Below are 25169 nucleotides of genomic sequence, written 5' to 3'. Positions count from 1 at the left end.
AGCTGTGTCCCAAATATTTTGATAGCTTGTGTCTTCATTTTCATTGAACTCTCGAAACATTTTGATTTCTTCCTTGATTTCCTCTTTGACCCAGAAGTTGTTAAGAAGTGTACTGTTGAGCTTCCACATTTTGGCTCTGTTACTAATCTTTTGTTGATTGTTAAATGTTAGTTTAATTCCACTGTGGTCTGAGAAGATGCTTGGGATGATTTCAGTGCTCTTGAATAGGTTGATGCTGTCTTTGTGGCCTAACGTATGGTCTATCCTTGAGAAAGATCCATGTGGATTTGAGGAAAATGTGTATTCCAGTTTCTTGGGATGAATGACTCTGAAAATGTCCAATAGTTCTCGTTTATCTATCTCTTCATTTAGCTCCCTTATGTCTTTACTGATTTTCTGCCTGGATGATCTGTCAAGTTGAGATAGTGGGGTGTTGAAGTCCCCTACTATGATTGTGTTACTGTTAATATATTGTTGTAGCTCTTTCAGTAGAAGTTTGATGTATTTAGATGGCTTCTCATTGGGTGCATAGATATTAATAATTGTTAAGTCCTCTTGATTGACTGATCCTCTGAGCATTAAGTAGTGTCCATTCCTATCTTTTTTAATCTTATCTATTTTAAAGTCTATCATGTCAGATATGAGAATAGCTGTTCCTGCCCTTTTTTGTGGGCCATTGGCTTGAATGATAGTTTTCCATCCTTTCACTTTAAGTCTGTGTTTGTCTTGTTGAGTTAGGTGAGTTTCCTGTAGACAACATATTGTTGGGTTGTGTTTTCTGATCCATCTTCCTACTCTGTGTCTTTTAATAGGTGAATTCAGGCCATTGACATTTATTGATATCAAAGATTGAAGATATTTTAACGCCATTCTTGTAGAGTTTTAGAGTGTTTTGATATATGTCTTATTTGTGGTGGTCTGACTGTTTATAGGAGACCTTTCAGAACTTCTTTCAGGGCAGGCTTGGTGATGGTTGCTTCCTTCAACTGTTGCTTGTCTGAGAAGGTTTTGATGCTTCCATCTAGTCTGAATGACAATCTAGCAGGATATAGTATTCTTGGCTGAAAGCCTTTCTCATTGAGCACTCGATAGATATCTTGCCATTCTCTTCTGGCCTGTAGTGTTTGTATGGAGAAGTCTGCTGCTAATCTTATGGGTTTTCCTTTGTAGGTGACTCTTTGTTTTTCTCTTGCAGCCTTGAGGATCCTTTCTTTATCCTTATTCCTTTCCAATCTAAGTATGACATGTCTTGGTGTCTTTAGGTCTGGGTTAATTCTGTTTGGGACCCTCTGGGCTTCTTGAATCTTTATGTCTTTGGTGTTGTCTAGACTAGAGAAATTTTCAGCTATTATGGCCTGGAGAATGCTTTCTTCCTCCCCTTCTCTTTCTTCCTCTGGTAAGCCAATAATGCGTATATTGTTTCTTTTGAAGTCATCCCATAGGACTCTGTTGTTGTTTTCAGCATCTCTTAATCTCCTTTTGAGATCTCTTACTTCTTTTTTAGTTGTCTCTAATTCATCCTCAATCTTGCTAATTCTGTCTTCAGCCTCATAGATTCTATTCTCTCTGCCCTCTACTGCTTTCTGGAGTTCATCTATTTTGTTGCCCTGCTGTGATACTGTTTTAGCTTGTTCAGCTAGTTGCCTTCTTAGCTCAGCGATTTCAGCTTTCAGCTCTCTAATAACCATGAGATAATTAGAATTTTCTTCCATATTCTCATTTGTTGTTTCTGCATTTCTGATTACAATTTTTTCAAATTCTTTACTCACTCCTGTTATTATTTCCTTAGCTAATGTTTGGATGTTGAACTCGTTGTTTTGTGCTTCACCCTCTGGAGGACTTTTAGCTGGACTCTTGTCCTGGTTCGAGTCTCCAATATTTTTTCTTATTTTCACCATTTTAAATAAGTTAACAGTTTTTTCAATCCCTGAGTTTGAGTTCTGTGGTGTAAAAGCCTTTTTTTTTTCCCCTGTAGGCTATGGGGGCCTGAGGGCTTTTAAACTATCAATAGGCTTCTTAGCTTAATCACTGACTCCAGACCAAGAGATAAAGCAGGGTGTGGCAGAGATAATCCAGTGGTTATGCAAAGAGACTTTCACAGCCCCTCAGCTATGCCACTGAGGTATAGGTCTTCTGAGTTTCCTGGTTAGATCTCTGTACCCTGGTGTCCCTCCCTGTTGCTGCTCCAGATTCTGAGGGTAGTAGCAATGGAGACTCAGAGTTGCTCTTGGTGAGTCTCTGGGGAGTCTTTTCCTCCCTTCAGCTGTCCCCTTGTTGGTGGAGCAGACTGAAGGTGGTGTCTCCACTGACAAACTGTCGAACTGTTAGCAGTCACTTAATCTCTCCTTAGGCCCCTCTCTCCTCTCTGTCACCAGCCACGCGTGTTTGTACTCACGGGTGATTTACTGGGTTTCTGTGGTCATTCTAGTCCTGTCTTGTTTCGGTCCGGGTGGTCTCCTTTGGTATTCCTAGTTGATCCGGGAAAGGAGAGGCTATTTTCTTTATTATTATGAGAGAGATACAAAGATAGAGACCAGATCACTGCTCAACTTTGGCCCATGGTGTTGCCAAGAACTGAACCTGTTGCCTCAGAGTCTCAGACATGATTTATTTTGCATAATTACTATGCTCTGCCTGTCCCATGTTTCATATTTTTCCAAGGGTGAAAATTCAGTTTAAATGTTTATTAAAATTAGAAAGTGAATCCAATATGTGAATTCTATTCTGTAAAATAAATTTCCATTTTCAGCCTTTGGTGAATTTGTTATTTTGATTTTAATAATTGATCTTTAAAAGTAAAGGAAGAAAGTTCTCAAATGGATATTCCCTTTGGCTATACAATTCTTGAATCAAAATTTGGTTGACTTTACTTCAGCCTACAATTATAAGAATTATCGATGTGTATTATTAAAAAATGGATTATGGCAAAACAGTCTTCAATTTTAAAATCTGCATTGGTACTTGAGTTCTATGTTATATGAAATGTTAGTCAAAGTGAAGTACTTTTTATTTCATATTTTTCCATACAAATATGGCAAATTACTTCAGTGTAAGTTAAATAATAGTCATGCCAATTTGCTCTTAAAGATGTCTTCATGGATTTCCTATAAACCGAATATGTATTAAAGTGACTATGTGGCATTTAAAACAAAGACTTTAAAAAGAAAAAAAAATATGAATAATCTAGAAAAAGTGTCTCATTAGACAAATTTTTAAAATATAGCAAACTTTTAAAATTATAACTGTCATTTGGAACAATTAAATAATTGGGAGTGGGAGAAGGCCGTGGGATGGGTAGGCTGCTGGTGGCTTACATTGCAGCCTGGTCTGTGTGGTCCTTGATCTGTGTGGTTGTTCATCCATACTGTATGCCAGACCCCAGGAGATGAAGGAAAGATGTCCACAAGGATACTTAAGGACATGGCTAACAAGAAGTACTTGAATATATTTTAAAGCCAGACCACAACTTCAGTGTTGACTGTAGAAACTATTATTTGTGCAAATCGGAATAGCAGTACTTCTCCTCTTAAACTTCAACTAGCAAACAAACAAGAAAATAAGAAACTATGCAGGTATTGAAATTACCTGAGAAACAATGAAAAATTAATGGTGAGTTCGAATCTCCAAGTGACAGGCAAGCTGAAACTGATAGCTGCACAGCCAGGGCTGAGTGAGTGACATAGGCTTGTTATAGCAAGTGCCAGAGCCAGTCCCCTTGAGCCAAGAGCCCTTTCATCCTGTGGTTATCACTGCTGTAACTTCCTTGAAGGACATAGCACATTCTGGAGTGCAACTCTTGTAGAGGGTTAGACCTAATCCAGCCTTCAGCCTGGAGCCTTATCGTTTTTATCCAGAGAATTTCTGAGAGCAAGCAACGTCTGTTGTTGAAGGTATTTTAGGTGTTTTTGAGAATGTCTTACACATTGCCCTTGTTCCTTATCTCCTGCCCCTTCTCTAACCCTTGCCTGTTCTTGATCAGTCTTGTTAACCAGGCAGATAATTAGCTTTATTAGTGGAGTGGACTTAAAAGACTTCAGCTGGAGGAAAGGGAGTTGATCCATCCAGTCCCTTGCTTGAGGATGCAAATAATACTGAAGGGACAAATAATCATGAAGTAGAGAGTAGCTCACTGTCCTGAGTAATAGCAGTGCTGCATCTGGCAACATGACCCAATAGGATGCTTGGGTGGTCAATGGAAGAACAACAGACCCTCCCTGATTCAAAAAGGAAACCTCTCTATTCCAGAAGGAAGAACTCACTCCTGCTTACACTCATACTGTTTACTATGCATCTTGTTAGCCTGGGATTCACATGGCTAGAGGGACACGCATACACACATGCACATACACACCACCACCACCACCACCACACTCACCTTCAGGGATTCTTTTGGTCTGCTTTCAACATCCCTGCTCAGTGTGAGTTAACAAAGACTTCTGATGACCCAGTATGCACAGCAGCTATGTCTGGCTTCCCAGTCAGCAACTGAATAAGCCTGAACCAGTACTGACCCTGTTGCCCCTTCTAGTCTTGGTGACTTTAAAGTTGTCATCCTGGGGTAGTCCTCTCATGAGCAGCTTTTAACCTAGGATTCCCTGTCTGACAGATAAGACTTGTGATAGCAGACAGACTGGGTGGAATGGTGGTGAGGGGTGAATTGAGGGAAAGGACAGACCATCACCTCCTTTCTAGCTGTCTTCTCCTTCTTGGCAGCCCCTCTGACTCTGGGGGATCCTACAATTTGAGAAGGTCAGTTTGGAAAATGACCCCATTTCTTCACTGTCTTCCCCTATTACATACTTTCCCTTTAAAGCATGACAACAACATAACTAGTCTCTGCATAGCTTCCCTGTTAGCCACCAAGGAAGAAGAAGGACCATTCTTACTTAGTCACTTCAAACTCTCCAAGCTATACAAAATTTTGCATTGATATGGGCTGATTAGGCAGCTAGCAGGGAGGGAGAGGAGGAGGGGGAACAGCAGGCAGGAGGAAAGATGTGGGGCTTGGAGGAAGAAGAGGCTGAGGCTCAGCAGAAGGTGCAGGGAATGGCTAAGGGAGAGAAGGAAACTGCGGAATGGATTTTTCAGATTCTGCCTTTTCCAGTGGAGAATAAAGCTGAGACTTAGCCAAAACAGCAACCTGATTTTTTTAATTCCTGAATAGCAGTTTCAAGATCAGCCTCTTTAGTATTTGATCCTTTCTCTTCCTTTGAAACTTGGGGGGTGGTGGTGGCGGCTTGAAGTGGCCCCTCCCTCCAGTGGCTTGGCTGAGGGAGTGCTATCTTTTTTCTCTGGTTCTTTGGCTGATGTTGAGCACTTTTTTAATGCAGCAATGATAGCCAGGAACTGAATGTCTAGTGTTATTAACCCTTAGGCTTCCTCCTTGCGGGCTAAATATGCCACAGGAGCCCATGACTCTGGGTCATAAATATGTTCTTTATTAAACCATGGTGCTACTCTAAGCACAACATTCCAAAATCCTAGAGCCTGTTTCTTTGATAGCTTTAAAGCTCTGACAGCTAACAAGGCTCAAAGCACTTTATTTGAGGTTCCTCCTTGGTCAGGTGGAAGGAAAGTTTCCCATGTCCCTTTAACTCAGGAATTTGGTAACAGTCTGAGAGCAAGCACCACAAAAGTGGGAGAAGAGGAAAAAATTAGGTCAGACTCCTCAAGATTCAACAGGGAAAGGACACTCAGTTTCTCAGAACCTGGCCAGGGTTCTGATCTACCATTTTCCCTCTCTGCTTCCTCTCCAGGAGCTTTCCTGGAGCATGAAAAGATAGAAAGAGAGAGAGAGAAAGATCACAGGGGGCTCAAAACTGGAGCTCATTTACCTTCCAATGTGCTCCAGACTCTTCTCCTTTAATTTGCTGGAATCCATGGGTCACCTTGTCCCTTTGTTCAGCCTGTCTGTATGAGAAATCCAGGTTGGGAACACAGCATCTCCTCATGGACAGATAACTTGTAGGGTGGGTGTCCTCTGCCCCACTGTCTGGGTGCCAAATGTTGGAGCTCCTGTGGGTGGTCTCTCAGCTAGAAAGGTAAACTAGGAATTTCCCATCACCAGTTCAAGAGACTGCATGAAAAGAAAGAAACTCAGAGAGGATTCTGGTATGAACACACTCCTATATTGGGGACAGGGTTAGGGTTGATATAGAAGGCTAGACAAAAAACAGTTTTTACATATGTCAGAATTCACAGGTTTCTTAAAGGTCAGCATGCCCCTATGGCAGGGGTTGCTATGACAAGAGTTGATACATAAAGATCAATACTATTAGTCTCCTGATGCAGTCATTTAATTACCCAAAGGCATTTTAGAGAAGAATAGGGGTGAGATAGAGAAGGAAGAACAAGGCTTTAGAGACATCAAAAGGGCTACAGGAAATAAGGTCTTGAGGGCTTTTCACTTGTCTAGTGTTAGGAGTGTGTGACAGGATGTGCTCTTCCTTTGTGATCAAAAGGTGAGGTGTAATGTGTGGACTTTGAGTGAATGAATCTTAAAGTAGGCAGCCATGTGGCCTGCAGTTAATGGAAAGGGGTTTCTGTGGGCTTGAGAGTCAAGAAGGGAAGAACTTAGTCTGAGAGACATTTTTCCCCTTTGCTCACCTTGGTTGAGAGAGATTGACAAGAGGGTATCTTCTCAGACCTCCATCCAAGGATGGGGGGAGTTCTCCCTAAGCTCTATCAAGCTTACACAGAGCCCCACAAGATCCTATAAGATTATGCAAGTGAACAGGGTTTGAGTCCTAGTTCTGTAACCAGTTTGAGTGCTTTGTGGCTGTGAAACTGAGTAAGTTGCTGTGGTAGACAAAATGGAACAGCTTAATTCAACCTTATTTACCTTGCTTGTTGGATATAGGAAAACTAAAATTATTTTCTCTCTCTGTGATGCAACTGACATTCTGGATTTATATTAGATGTGCTGTGTAAGACTGGAAAGGCAGAACTCGGTTAGAGACCTCTACCACTTCCTTCTCAGCTTCTGTTGGAGTTGCAGCAATTTTCCCATGATTGCATTTGATTAGCCTTGGTGTTGAGAGAGAGTTACAATTGGCAGCAATTTGTTCTCTCGGGTCAGAATAAAATGGACCAGGAGAGTTCTTTGCAACTGGGGAAGGACCATCAGTTAGATAAACAGTGTTTCTAAGGTTGAGTTTTCAAGTCCAGTGCCCTACTGCTGAGCCACCCAGAAATCCAGGTGAAGCTTTCAGAACAACAGCTGAATTGACCCTAAGACTGCAGTACTTGCAAAATCAACATATGAGAAATAATTAACTTAAATAAATGTTTTCTACAGGAAGACTTACTTAGGGTCTAATCTTAACACTACTATTCCATCACGACCTGACCTAGTGTAAAACACATGAAATTTCTCATTGTCAGTTGCATGTAAATATGATCTCAACTCAGTCTGAGGATCTCAGGCTGTGGATGTGAATGTGTCCATGTGTATGCTTATGCATATATTTCTGTGTATAAATGAATCACAGTGTGGCTCTAAATGGATTGATATATACTTAAAAAATTATTAGATAGGACAGAGAGAAATTGAGAGATGAAGGGAAGATAGAGAGGGGGGAGGGAAAGACACTTGCAGACCTGCTTCACTGTTTGGGAAGCAACCTCCCCTGCAGGTGGGGAGCCAGGGGCTCAAACCAGGATCCTTGCCCAGGGCCTTGTGCTTAGTGTTCTGTGCACTTAACCCAGTGTGCCACCGCCTGACCCCCTCAATATGTACTTTTCATGTCTTTAGATATTTTCACTTGTGACTCTGTGTAGGTTTATGAATGTGTGTGTGTGTGTGTGTGTGTGTGTGTGTGTGTGTTGTGGAGATTCATGCTATGCAGTAATGATGGGTAGGGAGTTTTTTTGGTGTATCTGGATCCACAGATGTCCATGAGTACATCTTTCCTGGTGTTTCTTACATCATTTTAAATGAGTATCTTCTGTGTATGGCAACACCACTGTGAACACATCTGGTTTCCTCAAGTGAATATGTTGCTCCTATATACAAGCACTGCGCGCCCTCTAGTGCTCAAAGGACAAAATGCCTTGACTACAATAAAGAATCTCCAATAAGTCTGGGTGGTGGGCTGGTTCCTATGCCTATGGGTGGATTTCCAGGATTGTCCTTGAGAAGCAGAGGATTGTGCCTTCTGGAGTCAGGAATTCAACATACAGAGAACTCTGCAAGGCTCCGATCCACAGAAGTTGCTTAATGCTATGAAGTGAAAGCATTTCTAGGAGTACTGACTGGCTCATCAGAGTGGGTAGGACATGGGGTTACACTGAGGTAAGACAGTAAGTCAAGATAAAAGCTACCGAAACATAACCAGATTTCAGTGGGAAAGAACCTTCTTTCAGGTCTCTATGTCAAGAATTTCTGATTTGAGAGGCGGGTCCCACAACACTCTATCTCCCTATATATCTCTGTGCAGACTATGTTGGGACTGACAGCATCTAGCACACATTGGGTCTATTTATGAAATGCTTCCTCCATGCCAGGAAACTTGCTAAACCCTTCTGGGCCATCTTACTTGATTATCTGAATCTCCAGATAAGTTGGGTACTATAGCTACGTCCATCCCACGTCGTTTACTTTCTAACAAGGTCCCAAAACCTAGATATAGACCAGGTTCTGTGAGAGAGAGCATATGTTCACACGTATCCATAAACTAGTGCAAAATAGATACCTGAAAGCAGAAGTACACTAGAGTTTGCAGTGAGTACCCCCCTTAACACTTCCTCTCCACTCTTCCAAGCTTTGGGTCCATGATTGCTCAGCAATTTGTTTGGCTTTGTATGTTAACTCTCTTTTCAGCCGCCAGGTTTCAGATGCCATCAGGATGCCAGCCAGGCTTCCCTGGACTGAAGACCCCACCAATGTGCCCTGGAGCTCTGCTTCCCCAGAGACCCACCCTACTAGGGAAAGAGAGAGGCAGACTGGGAGTATGGACCGACCAGTCAACGCCCATGTTCAGCGGGGAAGCAATTACATAAGCCAGACCTTCCACCTTCTGCAACCCACAAGGACCCTGGGTCCATGCTCCCAGAGGGATAGAGAATGGGAAAGCTATCAGGGGAGGGGGTGGGATATGGAGATTGGGTGGTGGGAATTGTGTGGAGTTGTACCCCTCCTACCCTATGGTTTTGTTAATTTATCCTTTCTTAAATAAAAAATAAATTTAAAAAAATGACAAAAGAAAAAAGAAAACAAAACAAGCAAGCAAATCCTCTCCCCACCCCCAAATAGAAACAGATTCTCTTTAGGATTTTGTGCAAACTATGGTAGTTACCATTGGCAGGGTAAGGGCACAGAATTTTGGTGTTGTGTCTGTGTGGTGGTGTGGAACTATATCCTGGAACCCTATAGTCTTTAACCTATTATTAATTACATAAATAAAGAAATAAGAAAGCTCAATGTAAGAAATTAAGTTGAAATGGTTTCAAGCTGATGGTACTCCCAGCAACTTACAGAAGCCAAGGCAAAGCATTTTATTTCAGGAAATTGGGGATTCTTAAATTTAGAGTTGTAGCAGGGGGTTTATGTTAATGACATGGTCAAATGAACAGCTAACATCTTTCCCTCTTTTAACTTGCAATTACAAAATATTTAAATAAACACAGCTCTACCCATCATTGTGCTAGTTTGATGGAATGACCTATATATCTATGTTTCTGGGGTGGGCGTGATTATGTAATAAATAGGGCCAGAAGGGACCGGATGGTGGCATACCTGGTTGAGTGCACATGCTATAATGCACAAGGACCTAGGTTCAGGGCCGCAGTCCCCACCTGCGGGGGGGGGAGGGGCTTTATGAGTGGTGAAGCTGCATTGCATGTCTCTCTTTTTCTCTCTCTCTCTTTTAAAGATATTATTTATTTAATAATGAGAAAGGAGGAGAGAGAGAAAGTGAAAGAGCCAGACATCACTTTGGTACATGTGTTGCTGGGGATTGAACTCAGGACCTCATGTTTGAGAGTCCAGTGCTTTATCCACTGTACCACCTCCAGGACCACTCTCTCTCCCTATCATCACCTTCCCTCTCAATTTCTGGCTGTCTCTATCCAATAAATAAATAAAGTTTAAAAAAATAAATAAATAGGGCCAGACTATGGAGGTTCGGGGTGTGGGACAGTAGGGCTGGCAGACCTATCTGAAGATTGGGTAGGGGCGGGGCAAACTCAGTGCAGATGACCATAAAGTAAATGCAAGTGAATCTCATGGCAGAGGAGAAAAGCCTCAGTGTATGCTGAGACTTGGCAAAGTTGGCTGCAGCAACACAGAACCCTCTTCTTCCTCCCACTATGGCAAGGAAGTCTGTGCTCCAAATAATCTGTGACCCACAACATACACCTGCGGTCTGTGGGTGAGGAGCAAGGAAGGACAAAGTTGTGAGTGTGTAATGCAAGCCAAGGTTTGCCTCTTGCTCCCAGAATTGTGGCATGAAAAGGAGCTTTGTCCTCTTCACCCTACTCCCTTGATCAAAAAAGAAAAAGAACAAGAGGGAGTCCGGTGATAGCACACGTGTTGCGAAGCACAAGGGCTGGAGTAAGGATCCTGGTTGGAGCCCCGGATCCCCACCTGTAAGGGAGTCCCTTCACAGGCAGTGAAGCAGGTCTGCAGCTGTATATCTTTCTCCTCCCCTCTGCCTTCCCCATCTCTCTCCATTTCTCTCTGACCTATCTAATAACGACGACATCAATAACAACAATAATGCCTATAACAATAAAACAACAAGGGCAACAAAAAGGAAAATAAATAAATATTTTAAAAAACTAAACAATAAGAAAAGTCCTAACTTTACAACAACACTGCTACCTACTGGACAAAGCGGCACCCTCTAGTCAACTAGTCTACTAGTTAACTAAACCCAATGCCTAGACAGAAGAGTTTTGCTTCAAACAGGATTGCTTTTAAGAAAACAAGAACAAAAAAAAAAAAAAAAGGAAACATAAAACTTGAACTGGGTTTGGTGTATTGCACTACATACAGCAAAGGGCTCTGGGGAAGGAGAGCAGGGAGGGGCTGAAGGGATGGGGGGCTTCGGAGTCCTGGTGCATGATGGTGGAATAGGACCTCAGTTGGGGGTGAGAGTGTTATGCAGACACCTGTCAGGGGCAGATGAGAAATTTTATTTATGTATCAACAACTGCAATGTAAACCATGGAGCCTTCAATGAAATCATAAAAAAATAAATTTAAAGCAACTTGGAATCAAAGAAAGATATTTATTTGTTTGTTTTTGGTCTTGAGGGTAATTGCTGGGACTCAGTGCCAGTACTATGAATTCACTGCTGCTGATGCCCCCCTTCCCCCATTGCTGTTGTCGTTGTTGGATAGGACAGAGAGCAATCGAGAGAGGAGGGGAAGACAGAGAAGGGGAGAGAAAGACACCTGCAGACCTGCTTCACCACTTGTGAAGTGACTCCCTCCCTTTCCCCGCCCTGGCAATGGAGAGCCCCAGTCTAGAACCAGGATCCTTGTGTCACTCCTAGCGTTTCGCACTATAATTTTTTTTAAATATATTTTTTGGAGATCAGGTGGTGCACACCCAGTTAAGTGCACATAGTACTTTGCTCAAGAACCTGGATTCCAGCCCTCATTCCCTGTCTGCAGGGGTGGGGGTGAGGGAGAAGCTTCACAAGTGGTAGAGTAGGTCTGCAGATGTCTCTCTCTCTCTCATTCTCTACCTCTCCCTCCCCTTTCAATTTCTCTCTGTCGTACCCAATAAAATGGTAACAATGGCCGCCAGGATAGGTGGATTTGTTTTTTCTTTTTCTTTTTTTTTTCTTGTGACTCTTTTTTTTTTTTACAAAACCATAGGCTAGGAGGGGTACAACTCCACACAATTCCCACCACCCAATCTCCATATCCCACCCCCTCCCCCGATAGCTTTACCATTCTCTATCCCTCTGGGAGCATGGACCCAGGGTCATTGTGGGTTGCAGAAGGTAGAAGGTCTGGCTTCTGTAATTGTGTCCCCACTGAAAATGGACGGTGACTGGTCAGTCCATACTCCCAGTCTGCCTCTCTCTTTCCCTAGTAGGGTGGGTATCTGGGGAAGCTGAGCTCCAGGACACATTGGTGGGGTCTTCAATCCAGGGAAGTCTGGCCGGCATCCTTATGACACCTGGAACCTGGTGACTGAAAAGAGAGTTAACATACAAGGCCAAACAAATTGTTGAGCAATCATGGACCCAAAGCTTGGAAAAGTGGAGAGGAAGTATTAGGGAGGTACTCACTGCAAACTCTAGTGTACTTCTGCTTTCTTACTTTGGTGCCATACTCCAAACTCAGTCAATTTCTGCTTTGCGTTTCTACTTTTTTTTTTTTTTTACATGCATAACATTCCCCAGATTCCCATTTAACAATACAACCCCCAATATTTCATTCATCATTTTTCATGGACCTGTATTCTCCCCAGCCACCCACCCACCCCAGAGTCTTTTACTCTGGTGTAATACTCCCAATTCCATTTCAGGTTCGACTTGTGTTTTCTTTTCTAATCTTGTTTTTCAACTTCGGCCTGAGAGTGAGATCATCCCGTATTCATCCTTCTGTTTCTGACTTATTTCACTCAACATGATTTTTTCAAGGTCCATCCAAGATCGCCTGAAAACGGTGAAGTCACCATTTTTTACAGCTGAGTAGTATTCCATTGTGTATATATACCACAACTTGCTCAGCCACTCATCTGTTGTTGGACACCTGGGTTGTTTCCAGGTTTTGGCTATTACAAATTGTGCTGCCAAGAACATATGTGTACACAGATCTTTTTGGATGGATGTGTTGGGTTCCTTAGGATATATCCCCAGGAGGGGAATTGCAGGGTCATAGGGTAGGTCCATTTCTAGCCTTCTGAGAGTTCTCCAGACTGTTCTTCACAGAGGTTGGAACAATTGACATTCCCACCAGCAGTGCAGGAGGGTTCCTTTGACCCCACACCCTCTCCAGCATTTGCTGCTGTTACCTTTTCTGATGTGTGACATTCTCACAGGAGTGAAGTGATATCTCATTGTTGTCTTGATTTGCATTTCTCTGACAATCAGAGACTTGGAGCATTTTTTCATGTGTTTCTCGACCTTTTGGATCTCTTCTGTGGTGAATATTCTGTCCAAGTCCTCCCTCCATTTTTGGATGGGGTTATTTGTTGTCTTGTTGTTGAGTCTGGCAAGCTCTTTATATATGTTGGTTATTAAACTCTTATCTGATGTATGGCATGTAAAGATCTTCTCCCATTCTGTGAGGGGTCTCTTGATTTGGGTAGTGGTTTCTTTTGCTGTGAAGAAGCTTTTTAATTTGATGTAGTCCCATAGGTTTATACTTGCCTTAGTCTTCCTTGTAATTGGATTTGTTTCATTGAAAATGTCTTTAAAATTTATGCAGAAAAAAGTTCTGCCAATATTTTCCTCTAAGTATCTGATAGTTTCTGGTCTAACATCCAAGTCCTTGATCCACTTGGAATTTACTTTTGTATTTGGTGAAATACAGTGATTCAGTTTCATTCTTCTGCATGTTTCAACCCATTGTTTCCAACACCATTTGTTGAAGAGACTCTGCTTTCCCCATATAATAGTCTGGGCCCCTTTGTCAAAGATTAGATGTCCATACGTGTGGGGCCTCATTTCTGGGCTCTCAATTCTATTCCACCGGTCAGTGTGTCTGTTCATGTTCCAGTACCAAGCAGTTTTGATGACAATGGCCCTATAATACAGTTTGAGATCAGGCAGTGTGATGCCTCCGGTCCTGTTCTTTTTTCTCAAGATTGTTTTGGCAATTCTAGGTCTTTTCTGATTCCAGATAAACATTTGTAGCATTTGTTCTATTCTCCTAAAAAATGTGCTTGGGATCTTGATCGGGATAGCATTAAATTTGTAGATGGCTCTGGGTAATATATTCATTTTGATGATGTTAATTCTTCCAACCCATGAACATGGAATATCTTTCCACTTCTTTGTGTCTTTTTCAATTTCTTTGAGTAGTGACTCATAATTTTCAGTATACAAGTCTTTCACTTCTTTGGTTAGGTTTACTCCTAGATATTTTATAGTTTTTGTTGCTATAGAAAAAGGAACTGATTTCTGGATTTCAATTTCTTCTAACTTAGTGTTTGCATAGAGGAATGCCACTGACTTTTGAATGTTAATTTTATAGCCTGACACATTACTGTATTGCCTGATGATTTCCAAAAGCTTCTTGCTGGATTCCTTAGGTTTTTCCATGTATACTATCATGTCATCTGCAAATAAGGAGAGTTTGACTTCTTCTCTTCCAATCTGTATGCCTTTAATTCCTTGCTCCTGCCTGATTGCTATGGCAAGAACTTCCAACACTATGTTGAATAGTAATGGTGATAGTGGGCAGCCCTGTCTAGTACCTGATCTGAGGGGAAATGCTTCCAGTTTTTCACCATTGAGTATGATGTTGGCTGTAGGTTTGCTATATATAGACTCCACTATCTTCAGGAATTTTCCATCTATTCCCATTTTTTGTAGTGTTTTGATCATAAAGGGATGTTGTATTTTGTCAAAGGCTTTCTCTGCATCTATTGATATGACCATGTGGTTTTTGGTCTTGCTTTTGTTGATGTGGTGGATCACATTGATTGACTTACGTATATTAAACCAACCTTGCATGCCTGGGATAAACCCCACTTGGTCATGATGAACAATTTTTTTGATATACTGCTGTATCCGGTTGGCTAGAATTTTGTTCAATATTTTTGCATCTATGTTCATCAGAGATATTGGTCTGTAGTTTTCTTTTTTGGTTGTGTCCCTGTCTGCTTTTGGTATCAGGGTGATGTTGGCTTCATAGAAGCTGGCAGGGAGTATTCCAGTGTCTTCAATCTTCTGGAAGACTTTTAAAAGTAGAGGTATTAGTTCTTCTTTGAAAGTTTTGTAGAATTCATTTGTAAAACCATTTGGTCCAGGACTTTTATTTTTGGGAAGATTTTTGATAACTGTTTCAATTTCATTAGTTGTGATGGGCCTGTTCATGTTATCCACTTCCTCTTTACTTAGTTTTGGAAGTTGGTAGGTATCTAGGAAATCATTCATTTCTTCCAGGTTCTCTAACTTGGTGGCATATAGTTGTTCATAGAAGCCTCGCTTGATATGTTGAATTTCTGCAGTGTCTGTTGTAATTTCTCCTCTTTCATTTACTATCCGATTTATTTGGGTCTTCTCCCTTTTTTGTTTTGTGAGTCTGGCTAAAGGTTTATCGATTTTGTTTACTGTTTCTAAGAACCAACATTTACTTTCATTGATCTTTTGTATGGTTTTCCTATTCTCAATGTTATTTATTTCTGCCCTAACTTTAGTAATTTCTGTCCTTCTGGTTGCTTTAGGATTCCTTTGTTGTTCTTCTTCTAGGTCTTTAAGATGTGCAATCAGGCTGTTTATTTTTGCCTTTTCTTGTTTCCTAATGTGTGCTTGTATAGCTATGAACTTCCCTCTTAGGACTGCTTTAGCTGTGTCCCAAATATTTTGATAGCTTGTGTCTTCATTTTCATTGAACTCTCGAAACATTTTGATTTCTTCCTTGATTTCCTCTTTGACCCAGAAGTTGTTAAGAAGTGTACTGTTGAGCTTCCACATTTTGGCACTTTTACTAATCTTTTGTTGATTGTTAAGTGTTAGTTTAATTCCACTGTGGTCTGAGAAGATGCTTGGGATGATTTCAGTGCTCTTGAATAGGCTGATGCTGTCTTTGTGGCCTAACATATGGTCTATCCTTGAGAATGATCCATGTGGATTTGAGTAAAATGTGTATTCCAGTTTCTTGGGATGAATGACTCTGAAAATGTCCAATAGTTCTAGATTATCTATCTCTTCATTTAGCTCCCTTATGTCTTTACTGATTTTCTTCCTGGATGATCTGTCAAGTTGAGATAGTGGGGTGTTGAAGTCCCCTACTATGATTGTTTTACTGTTAATATATTGCTGTAACTCTTTCAGTAGAGGTGTGATGTATTTAGATGGCTTCTCATTGGGTGCATAGATATTAATAATTGTTAAGTCCTCTTGATTGACTGATCCTCTGAGCATTAAGTTGTGTCCATTCCTATCTTTTTTAATCTTATTTATTTTAAAGTCTATCATGTCAGATATGAGAATAGCTGTTCCTGCCCTTTTTTGTGGGCCATTGGCTTGAATGATAGTTTTCCATCCTTTCACTTTAAGTCTATGTTTGTCTTGTTGCGTTAGGTGAGTTTCCTGTAGACAATATATTGTTGGGTTGTGTTTTCTGATCCATGTTCCTACTCTGTGTCTTTTAATAGGTGAATTCAGGCCATTGATATTTATTGATATCAAAGATTGAAGATATTTTAACGCCATTCTTGTAGAGTTTTAGAGTGTTTTGATATATGTCCTATTTGTGGTGGTCTGGTTGTTTATAGGAGACCTTTCAGAACTTCTTTCAGGGCAGGCTTGGTGATGGTTGCTTCCTTCAACTGTTGCTTGTCTGAGAAGGTTTTGATGCTTCCATCTAGTCTGAATGACAATCTAGCAGGATATAGTATTCTTGGCTGAAAGCCTTTCTCATTGAAAGAATGAGAATGAGAAAAATGGCACTCGATAGATATCTTGCCATTCTCTTCTGGCCTGTAGTGTTTGTATGGAGAAGTCTGCTGATAATCTTATGGGTTTTCCTTTGTAGGTGACTCTTTGTTTTTCTCTTGCAGCCTTGAGGATCCTTTCTTTATCCTTATTCCTTTCCAATCTAAGTATGACATGTCTTGGTGTCTTTAGGTCTGGGTTAATTCTGTTTGGGACCCTCTGGGCTTTTTGAATCTTTATGTCTTTGGTGTTGTCTAGACTAGAGAAATTTTCAGCTATTATGGCCTGGAGAACGCTTTCTTCCTCCCCTTCTCTTTCTTCCTCTGGTAAGCCAATAATGCGTATATTGTTTCTTTTGAAGTCATCCCATAGGACTCTGTTGTTGTTTTCAGCATCTCTTAATCTCTTTTTGAGATCTCTTACTTCTTTTTTAGTTGTCTCTAATTCATCCTCAATCTTGCTAATTCTGTCTTCAGCCTCATTGATTCTATTCTCTCTGCCTTCTACTGCTTTCTGGAGTTCATCTATTTTGTTGCCCTGTTTTGATACTGTTTTAGCTTGTTCAGCTAGTTGCCTTCTTAGCTCAGCGATTTCAGCTTTCAGCTCTCTAATAACCATGAGATAATTAGAATTTTCTTCCATATTTTCATTTGTTGTTCCTGCATTTCTGATTACAATTTTTTCAAATTCTTTACTCACTACTGTTATTATTTCCTTAGCTAATGTTTGGATGTTGAACTCGTTTTGTGCTTCACCCTCTGGAGGACTTTTAGCTGGACTCTTGTCCTGGTTCGAGTCTCCAATATTTTTTCTTGTTGTTTTAACCATTTTATATAAGTTAACAGTTTTTTCAATCCCTGAGTTGGAGTTCAGTGGTGTAAAAGCCTTTTTTTTTTCCCCTGTAGGCTATGGGAGCCTGAAGGCTTTTAAACTATCAATAGGCTTCTTAGCTTTATCACTGACTCCTGACCAAGAGATAAAGCAGGGTGTGGCAGAGATAATCCAGTGGTTATGCAAATAGACTTTCACAGCCCCTCAGCTATGCCAAGGAGGTATAGGTCTTCTCTTGAGTTTCCGGGTTAGATCTCTGTACCCTGGTGTCCCTCCCTGTTGCTGCTCCAGATTCTGAGGGTAATAGCAATGGAGACTCAGAGTTGCACTTGGTGAGTCTCTGGGGAGTCCTTTCCTCCCTTCAGCTGTCCCCTTGTTGGTGGAGCAGACTGGAGGTGGTGTCTCCACTGACAAACTGTCGAACTCTTAGCAGTCACTTAATCTCTCCTTAGTCCCCTCTCTCCTCTCTGTCACCAGCCACGCGTGTTTGTACTCACGGGTGATTTACTGGGTTTCTGTGGTCATTCTAGTGCTGTCTTGTTTCGGTCTGGGTGGTCTCCTTTGGTATTCCTAGTTGATCTGGGAGAGGAGAGGAGAGGAGAGGAGAGAAAGCGTTCTGCTGCTCGTAGCTCCGCCTCCGGAAGTCGAATCCCGATAGGTGGATTTGTAATGTTAGCACTGAGCCCCAGTGATAACCCTGGAGTCCAAAAAGAAAAAAAAAAGCATTTATTTACTAATGAGATAAAAGTGTGAACCAGACTAACGCACTGGTACATGATTTGATTCTGGGGCTCAAACTCTTTATCATAAGGCCCTACTATAAACATCTCTGTGTTAATAAACTGGACAATCTGAGAGAAATGGACAGGATCCGAGACTCATGAGAAGATCTAAGAAACAGAAACTCTGAACAAACTGATTAAGAGTAAAAAAGTTGAAAAAGTAATCAAAAGTGTCCTCCAACACAAAAGTTCAGAACCAGATTATTTCACTAGTGAAAGCTACCGAACTATCAAAGATTTCATACCTATCCTCCTCAAATTCTTCCTCTAAACTAAAGTGGAAAAATCTTCCAAATACATTTTTTTTTGCCTCCGGGGTTATTGCTGGGGCTCAGTGCCTGCACTAGGAATCCACAGCTCCTGGAGGCTGTTTTCCCCCCTTTTGTTGCCCTTGTTTTTTATCATGGTTGTTGTTATTATTATTGTTATTGCTATCGTTGTTGGATAGGACAGAGAGAAATGGAGAGAGAAGGGAAGACAGAGAGGGAGAGAGAAAGATAAACACCTGCAGACCTGCTTCACAGCCTGTGAAGCAACTCCCCTGCAGTTGGGGAGCTGGGGGCTCTAACCCGGATTCTTATTCTGGTCCTTGTGCTTCAAGCCATGTGCGCTTAACCCACTGCGCTACCTTCTGGCCGCCCCAAATACATTTTATGATGAAAAATTATCATATTAAATGTCAACAAAGATATCAAGAAGAAAGAATATGTCTGATGAATATAAATGTAAAAATCTGCAACAACATCTTAAGCTGAATTCAGTAGTACATCAAAAGGATCACATATCACAACAAAGTTAGAATTATTCCGTGGCTGCAAGGATTCAGCATTCACAAATCAATGAAATACACCACAATAAAATGAAAGACAAAAGAAAAAACAATCAGTGTATGATGATTCTAGCAAACACAGAAAAAACATTGGACATCATAGTTAAGGTAGGTATAACAGCTATAGCACAACTGACTTGCAGAGGTCTTAAGTTCAATCCCTAACACCATCATATGCCAGAGCTGAGCAATGCTCAGATCTCTATGTCTCATGTAAATAGATCTTTAAAAGTAAAATAAAAAGTGCATCAAAAAGAAATACTCAGGAATAAAGTCAACAAAAAGATTGAAGAACAAAGATGTGTACATACAAAAAAAAAAAAAGGAAGATGAGTGGGGGGGTAGCACAGTGGGTTAAGCACATGTGGAGTAAAGCATACGGACTGATATAAGCCCTGGGTCCAGCCCCCGGCTGGCTCCCCACCTACAGGGGAGTCGCTTCACAAGCGGTGAAGCAGGTCTGCAGGTGTTTATCCTTCTCTCCTCCTCTCTGTCTTCCCCTCCTTTCTCCATTTCTCTCTGTCCTATGTAACAAAGATGACATCAATAACAACAGTAATAACTACAACAACAATAAAAAATAAGGGCAACAAAAAGGGAAAATAAATAAATAAATATAAAAAAATATAAGACATTAAAAGAAACAGGAGACACAAATGGACTGGAAGAATCAAGATTTTTAAAACACTGATCTTTTTTTTTCCCCCTGAGCCTGAAATCTGATATGCAGGTGGATCCAAGTTATTGTCTGGGGAGATGGTATCATCCCCCTCTCTATCTCCCCTCCCCTCTCAATTTCTCTCTGTACTATCCAATAATAAAAGGGGATAATTTCAAAGAGCAGTGGATTCATAGTGCAGGCAGGCACCCAGCCCCAGTGATAACCCTGGAGGAAATTAAAAGAATGTGAGATACAAAGCTGAAGGATTGGAGACTGGCTCGAAGGGACTACACAGTGTAGATGAGAGACTTTGAGGGGTTGAAAATAAATAGCTTTCATGGGGTCCAGGAGGTGGCACAGTTAAGTAGGGCACGGAACTTGGAAGCCTGAGGTCCAGTGTTCAATCCCTGGCATTCTATATACCCAAGTGATGCTCTGGTGTGTTCTCTCTCTCTCTCTCTCTCTCTTTCTCTCTCATCTTTTTGTGTTAATAAAATCTTTAAAAAATAATACACAAAATTAAAAAGAAGAAAATAAATAGATTTGAAAAATACTGAGCAGATGAAATTGGCAAAACTTGGTAACTAGTTTTGAGACAAACGAAAGGGGAAGTATGCCCCGACCAGCAGGGCGGTGAACAGGGGCTAGGAACCCAATGAAACCTGAAATGATAGGGACAAGAGACACAAAGAACGACAGCAAGTCAAGTTTCTGATCAAGCTGTAAATTTTTATTGAGAATACAGGCATTATAAGGCTTTGGGGAAGGAGAGGGAATGCTGGAGGAGGGGAAGGGGGAGCAAACTTCAAAACGGAATGTTCCTTGCAACAAATGGCAGGAACCAAACTGTGTGTTGACTCACTTGTGTTGACTCACTTGATTACTGATAAATGGTTTACCTAAGGGGAAATGGCCTGCCCAGGGGGGAATTAACATTTGTCTTGAGGGGTTCCGTTGTCTCAAAGCTTATCATCTATAAAGCAGAGAAATGGCTCCTGGCAGAAGTAAATGTATTTGTGCTAACAGTTGACACTGGTAAAGGAAGAAGAGATAGTTGTTGGTATAAGTACACAATGGGCTAAGTTGCAAAGACTGCTGTTAGTAGGTTTTCAAGATGTTAGCTCACTAGTGGGAAATCAATGTTAGGATATTTAGCAAGCAACTGAATTGTTAAGTGATGCTCAGAGGAGCTGTCAGAACCAAAAACACAAATTACAAAAGCAAATAACTAAGATAGAACAACGATAGAAGACTCTTGGTTGTTCTTTTTTTTTTTTCTTTTTTCTTTTTTTGAGTTTCATTTTCTTTTCCCCTTTGTTGCCCTTGTTTTTTATTGTTCTTGTAGTTATTATTGTTGTTGTTATTGATGTCATCATTGTTAGATAGGATAGAGAGAAATGGAGAGGAGGGGAATTTATTTATTTTTACTTTTTATTTATTTATTTTTTTAACCAGAGCACTGCTCAGCTCTGACTTATGGTGGTGAAGGGGATTGAATCTTGGAGCCTCAGGCATGAGAATCTCTTTGCATAACCATTATGCTATCTACCCCTGCAATAGAAGACACTTGGGTTAGGAAATGATCTGGCAATCAGGAATATGGGTGGGAGAGATAGCATAATGGTTATACATAGACCCATTCCTGGGTCTCCAAAGTCTCAGGTTCAATCTCCAGTACCACCATAAACCAGAATTGAACAGTGCTCTGGTTAAAACACACACACACACACACACAGAGAGAGAGAGAGAGAGAGAGAGAGGCAGGCATGCTGAAGTATGAATCCACCTGTCAACTCCCATGTTCAGCAGGGAAGCAATCACAGAAGCCAAACCTTCCACCTTCTGCATCCCACAATGACCCTGGGTCCATAGTCCCAGAGGGTTAAAGAATAGGAAAACTATCAAGGGAGGAGATGGGATATGGAGTTCTGGTGGTGGGAATTGTGTGAAGTTGTGCCCCTCTTATCCTATGGTTTTGTCAGTGTTTGCTTTTTATAAACAACAACAACAACAACAACAAAATCCAGAGACAGGATTAAACTTTTTTTTGGGAAATACCTTATAAACAAGTATGCGAATCTTAGGGGTTTCCAAATTAGTCATAAGACATTGCTTCACATTTTTTCAATAGCTGTGATAACTTCTCATCTAGAGCTTGCTGGCAGAATTTAGTTTCCTGCCATTGTAGGAAAGCAGGCCCTACTTCCTAACCAGCCTGTCATTCAGGAGCTCTTCATAGCCCCAAGAAGCCACCCGCTGTTCCAGGCAACATGGAATCTCTTTCAAGGCCTCCAGGAGAAGTCTCATTGATTCTTTGAATCTCTTTCTTTTTAAGGTTTCTCATCCGGTTAAATCAGACTATAGTTTTCACATTAACTCAAAATCAACTGGTTTGGGGCAATCTTAACAGTTGTAAAAGCCCTGCTTCCAGGCAATGTAGTAATACCGGAGTGAGGTTAATTCTATTTGCAATTTTCTGCTCACACCCAAAGGATGTGTGCACCATAGTGTGGTAATCATGGTGTGTGTGTATCTTAGGGAGCATTCTAGAAATCTCCCTACCACAATCTGTATTGATTAGAGGACATAGTGTTTTGGAACTATCTATTGCCTCATGTTAATTTATAGATTCAGTGCAATCCAGAAAACAGCCCTATTTTCTCTCTTTTAAATTTTTTTTTTCTATTTATTTTCCCTTTTGTTGCCCTTGTTGTTTTTCATTGTTGTTGTAGTTATTATAGTTGTTGTTCTTGATGTCGTTGTTATTAGGGCAGAGAGAAATGGAGAGAGAGGGGGAAGACAGAGATGGGGAGAGAAAGACACCTACAGACCTGCTTCACTGCTTGTGAAGTAACATCCCTATAGGTGGAGAACCGGGGGCTCGAACCGGGATCCTTGAGCTGGTCCTTGTGCTTTGCGCCACATGCACTTAACCCGCTGCACTACCGCCTGACTCCCCTGTTTTCTCTTTTGTAAAAATCAACTAACTGTTCTGATTTTCAAAAATTATTTTTGTTTATTCATTGTTATCACCAGGGTTTTCGTTGGGACTTTAATTCCACTGTTCCCAGTAGATTCCTTTTTTTTTTTTTTTTTTTTTAAGATTGAGGTGAGAGAAGAAGAGAAATACACACTGCACTACTCCACCACCCTCACCCTCACCCTCAAAGCTTTCCATTTCCATGCTGCTCCCAGGTGACGGTGGCTAGGGGCTCAAACCTGGTTCTTTGCACATAGTAAAGTGTATATTCTACTGGTGAGCTAGCTCCCAGCTCTGACAAACTGGTGTTTTAAATATATGCATAAAGGGCTGGCAAGATAGCATAATGGCTATGCAAAAGGACTTTTTTTCTTTTTTTAAAATTTATTTATAAAAAGGAAACATTGACAAAAACCATACGATAAGAGGGGTACAACTCCACACAATTCCCACCACCAGATCTCTGTATCCCATCCCCTCCCCTGATAGCTTTCCAGTTCTCTATCCAGCTGGGCGTATGGACCTAAGGTCATTGTGGGATGCAAAAGGTGGAAGGTCTGGTTTCTGTAATTGCTTCCCTGCTGAACATGGACGTTGACTGGTCAATCCATACTCCCAGCCTGCCTCTCTCTTATCCTAGTGGAGAAGGGCTCTGGGGAAGCAGAGCTCCAGGACACATTGTTGGGTCATCTGTCCAGGGAAGTCTGGTTGGTATCATGCTAGCATCTGGAACCTGGTGGCTGAAAAGAGAGTAAACATACAAAGCCAAATAAATTGTTGACCAATCATGGACCTAAAGGCTGGAATAGTGCAAGTGGGTCTCTATTTTATAGATAGCTAGTGGGCATATTTTAGTTATATTCCAAAGGCACTGTGGCTATACTAGTTGTTTTTTTTTCCCCCCTGAGCCTGAAATCTGATATGCAGGTGGATCTAAGTTATTGTCTGGGGAGATGATGTCATGGCTGAGAAGGAATAGAAAGCTGGATCAGTGAAGATAGTAGCTTCCTAATATGGGGAAGGGGTATAGATATTGTTGACTGTAAACCCCATCTATTTGATTTGGTCTGGGGCCCATATTCAGTTTAGGAGCCTATGTGATCACTGCATCCCTGTAGATCTGAGCTCACATTCTGTAGTCATGAGTAGGAACAGTCCAAGCTGCCCCAATATCAGGACCCATCTTCCTCAGGTGTAGCATAGAGTATGTTGTCCATTCTCCCTTCAGAGGATGGAACAATCTCTACCATTCTTGATTCAAGCTGAGGGCAAGGTCCTATGGTGTCCATAAGGGGTCTGTTTTGTTGTTCCTGATAGAGATGACCGGTAACAAGGTGAGAGGGGTTTATTTGAGGTCTAGGCCCATCATGTCTGTTCGGGAATCTCAGGACTCCCTGATTAGGGCCCCAGCTGATGGGGTGGCCTGATAGTGACTAAAGAGTCATCATTAAAGTTTGCCAGTCTTCTGCCCTTATTCAGTGCAAAAGAACTTTCAAACCTTAGGCACCAAAAGTCCCAGGTTCAATCTCCCAACACCTCCATAAACCAAAGCTGAACAGTGCTTTGGGAAACACACACACACACACTCACACTGACATACATACACACACACATGCCCACACAGACACACACACACACTGACAGCTGACAGACACACTCACACACACACACTGACACACACACACACACACACACACACTCATTTGACTAGAATAACAAGCAAAATAAATTTCACAACGAAGAAAGAGATGGGATGGTTTATTTCTACTTTACCTCAGGACATCCTAAAAAGCTGCAGTAATAAACCCAGTTGGCAAAAATAATTTCCTTAGAGATTAGTGCAGTAAATCAGTGTTTATCACTAGGAAGACACACATAGACAATCTGGATATGAAAAAGAACAAATTCTAAGAGGACTTAGCATACCTGAGGGCTAAATTTTGATCATATCAGAGGTCAGTAGTATTTTGGTAAGTACTCTATCAAACTAACGTGCTCTGCACATAACCATTTCAACATTCTACATCTTCCCTTGCAGGTCCTCAGAAATATGCGAATTGTTTTGTTTTTTATTGTGTCTATATGTGTTTAGCATTTAATTTTGAGAATAGTAGTAGGTCTGTCACACACTAATTAAAATTAAGTCTTTTGCTATGGAGATAGTTAATGAAAATAAAAATCAGACATTATAAATAAATATAACATCCTGAAAATACATTATTAAGGTAAGTTGTTTCTCTTTTCAATGGCTCATTTAAAAAGTTTGAAGGGGTATAAATATTGTTGACTGTAAACCCCATCAATTTGATGTGATTTTGGGCCCATATTCAGCTTAGGAGCCTATGTGACCTCTGTTTCCCTGTAGATCTGAGCTCACATTCTATGGTCATGAGTAAGAACATTCCAAACTTCCCCAGTTTCAGACCCATCTTCCACAGGTGTAGCATAAAGTATATTTTCCAGCCTCCCTTCTGAGGATGGAACATTTTCTACCATTGCTGATACAAGTTGAGGGCAAGGT

The sequence above is a fragment of the Erinaceus europaeus genome, chromosome 19, assembly GCF_950295315.1.
Source record: "Erinaceus europaeus chromosome 19, mEriEur2.1, whole genome shotgun sequence".
Taxonomy (NCBI): Eukaryota; Metazoa; Chordata; class Mammalia; order Eulipotyphla; family Erinaceidae; genus Erinaceus; species Erinaceus europaeus.
Note: the sequence above shows the minus strand (reverse complement) of the source record.